This window comes from Protomyctophum bolini, assembly GCF_963924005.1.
Source record: "Protomyctophum bolini genome assembly, chromosome: 9".
Lineage (NCBI taxonomy): Eukaryota > Metazoa > Chordata > Actinopteri > Myctophiformes > Myctophidae > Protomyctophum > Protomyctophum bolini.
The window spans coordinates 29,846,180-29,849,976 of record NC_137870.1 but is presented as its reverse complement, the minus strand read 5'-3'; positions in this window follow the sequence as shown (position 1 = coordinate 29,849,976).

Here is a 3,797-nt window from a genome sequence, read left to right as displayed (position 1 = left end):
GATGATGGAGGTGATGAAGGGGAGCAGATCAGGTGCGATGGTCTGGAAGATTGGAGACGGGACAGGGTCAAGAGGACAGGTGGTAGGTCTAGAGCAGGGGTAACCAACCGGGGGTTCGCGATCTACCGGTAGCTCGCGGGAACGTTTCCAGTCGATCGCGAAGTGTCAGACAGACCCATTGGAATAATGTCAGTGCCGCTCGTCACATGCAAATTAATTTTGAGCAGAGCGCTGTGGCTCTGAGTTTGAGAATAGACCCCATCGTCCAAGGGTGTGTGTGCGTGTGTGGTGGGGTGGTGGTATCTTAGCAACACTGAATGATCTGTCCCATTGGTCGTGTGCTCGTATCATGAGCCAATGGCTGCAGCTCTGAGCTTCCCAGACCCAGGTTCCCATTACGTCATGCCGTAAAGAGAACTGACAGCCACACGGCTGCTACCATATTAGCAGCTGTGAGCGCTCTTCTCTTCTCGTGAAGAAAGCAGGACAGAGTTGTCAAATAAATCCCGCCGTCATTCATACTGTATTTATTCTCCGACCCGACATTAAAATACGGAACAACGTGCGTTCATTACGGGCTCGTGACAGGCTGCAGACACAGAGTTGGGACTACTAGCCGATAGCGCCGCTGCTACTTCAGTTTTCGTTGTTCGTTGTTATATTTTTTATTATTGGGATTTGATCATTGATGCAAATTCTAAACATATGGATGCAGCTGCAGAAGTTGTGTTGCTTAAAGGAATGCATAGTTGCGTTCTCCTCAACTGCTGCGCAGCAACAACAAAAATATAAAAATGAGAAAAATATACTGAATATACCAGTCTGCAATGCAAACTAATAGGCGAGTGCACTCCAGGGCATATGCAAAGGGAAAGAATGACTTCTGTCCGTGACAATAATCAACGCTACAGTTTGAATTATGTACACATGCACACATAGAGCAAAAAATATGAAATATGAAAACTTGTTGAAGTACAACGCATGAGTCAAGTAGCTGCTTTCCTTTCCTCTTTACTGAGCCTACTGTCATTGAACTGCTGTCCGATAAAATGCAGGATGTGTTTGCATTAACTTCAGATATTTAAATGGAGATTATTGGATTAGTAAGTGACTGTCACCTGCAGGTCAGAGCTAAAGAGAAGGAATTTTGGTATCTTGTGAGCAGAGAATGGCCTTTTCACAAATGAAAATAATAAAATCTAGAATCTAGAAAATAGAACTCGTATGACTGACTCACATCTTAATGACACCCTCAGACTGGCAATCACTAAATATGATTTCAAAACGCTTGCAGATAAAGTTCAGTCACAGCAGTCTCATTAAAGGTGGGCTGACCCTGAGAGTATGTCACCATATCTGTGCAAATATATATGGTCATGTTATGCCTATGTCATTTGAACATCTGCCAATGTGAATATTCATTGAAATGAGAAACAAAATATTTCTAATACTAATTATTTCTAATTTGTCTTAATATTATTTAAGCTTTAGTCTTTGTGTGGATGTGTGCACATGCATTGAGCCTGTCAGAAATAGCAAAAAAACAAGAGTTTTTTATAACACGTTTTAGTGGTAGATCTTGGCTTACAATTGGGAATAAAATGGGCTCTTGGGCTTGAAAAGGTTGGTTACCACTGGTCTAGAGGATGTCACTAGTTGTAGAACCTCGTCTGGGGAAAGAGGAGAGAAGGAGGACATGCATGGTATGTTGGGGTTAGTGTTGGTTGAGTCAGATGCCACTTTATGTGGGAGGGGAGGAAAGGAGCTGCTGATATCATCAACCTTCTTCTCAAAGTAGTTGACAAAAACATCAGCAGTGAGGGATGCAGGTTGAGTGGGGGGAGGGGGTTTAAGGAGGGAGGAGAAAGTGGAGAAGAGCTTCCTTGGGTTAGAAGTACAGGATTGGATTTTGGTGTGGTAGAAAGAGGTTTTAGCAGTGGTTAGTGAGAGGGCGAAGGCAGAGAGGAGTGAGTGAAAGTGGGAAAGGTCATCTGGTAGCTTTGTCTTGTGCCACTTTCTTTCGGCTGCCCTTAGAGGTGTTCGTTCAGATCTGAGAGTTTCAGATAGCCAGGGAGCCGGTGGACATGAGCGAGCTGGCCTGGATGAGAGCGGGCAGTGTTGGTCGAATGCAGATGAGATAGAGGAGAGGAAGGATGAGGTTGCAGTGTCAGGTGAGAGGGAGAGGAAGGACTCCAGGGAGGGTAGAGAGGAGAGAATAGAGGATGAGAGGGAGGAGGGGTTTAGGGACTTGAGATTGCGTCGGGAGGTGACGTTCGGAGGGTTAACAGGTTTAGGCGGGAGGGTGGAGAGAGAGAGGGAGAAGGTTATGAAGTGGTGGTCAGACCTAATTAAGGGGGTAACAGAGAGTGTGGAGGGAGAGCAGGCTCTGGAGAACACAAGGTCCAAAACATTACCAGCCTTGTGAGTGGGAGGGGAGGGAGATAGGGAGAGGTCAAATGAGGCCAGAAGGGATGTAACGGGAAGATACTTCTCTGCGGTAGGAAGGTTGAAGTCACCCAGTAGAATCAGAGGGGTGCCATCTTCCGGAAACGAGCTCATCAGAGAGTCTAGTTCTTCCAGGAAGTTCCCGAGAGTTCCTGGAGGGCGATAGAGCACAATGAGGATGAGGGGGACTGGCTGTGATATTGAGATTGAGATGAAATTCACATGTGGACAGAGAAAGGTGAGAGAGATTTAAGACACGGAAATTCCATTTGGGGGATGTTAGTAGCCCTGTACCACCCCCTGTACCTGTTTGGCGAGGGGTGTGGGTGAACTTGTGTGAAACAGAGAGGGCGGCGGGAGTTGCAGTGTTATCTGGGGTGATCCAGGTTTCAGTCAGAGCAAGGAAATGCAGAGACTTGAGGGAGGCGTGGCCTGAAATGAATTCAGGCATATTCTTTTTGGTAGCTGCGTGGCAGTTCCATAGGCCTCCATCCACCACAATGTGGTGACTGGGTCACCACATTGTGGTGGTCACGATGTGATGTCACGTGATGTCACGATGACCTGGGCACCATATATGGGGTCTGATGTCACGTGATGTCACGATGACCTGGGCACCTGCAGGGGGCTGGGTGACCAGGGGGCTGACCTGGGGCCTTGCCTGGGGTGACTGATTCATGACCTCTATGCTCATGACCAACCAAAACACACACTGACAGGAAATGCTAGATTCCATAGTTAACTGCGACCTGTGGTCACAATAACGAATAAACAAACAGGAAAGTAGGCTGGCCTCAGTGGCCTGTCACCTCAGTGGCCTGTGTCGTATCTGTCTCCCGTTCTGAAGAACAATTTACAGCGTACGGCGTACAGGAAAATCACCCAAAGGCAAGCTCGGATAGGTTTGAAGAAGACGTCTTTTATTTGCAGAAAAAGGCAGTCCACAGTCGAGGCAAATACAGGAACAAAGGAAAACACCATTGGAATCTCTGGATGAGAACACACAGCACTCGTTGCCAAAAGTAAGCACCGGATCCAGAAGAGCCCCGAGTGTTCCCTGACCCTTGGTCTATATCCTATTTCGGAGTCCCTCCCCTCTTCACTGTATCCGGTGGAGAGGGGCGGGCTCTCCCCGAGACAAAGACATCTTAACTCTGCTGCATCTGTACACGGCCAATCTTGTCTAAAACCCAATGATTACTTAAAGATATAATGACAAATGTAGTTAAACATAACCGGATGAAACTGAACACTCTAATGAACATAGTTTACACATAACTAAAAATGGAACTGAACCGAGTATATTTAAGAAGTGAATTAAAACAGTTTAACCCCAACAGAGCAAGTTATAA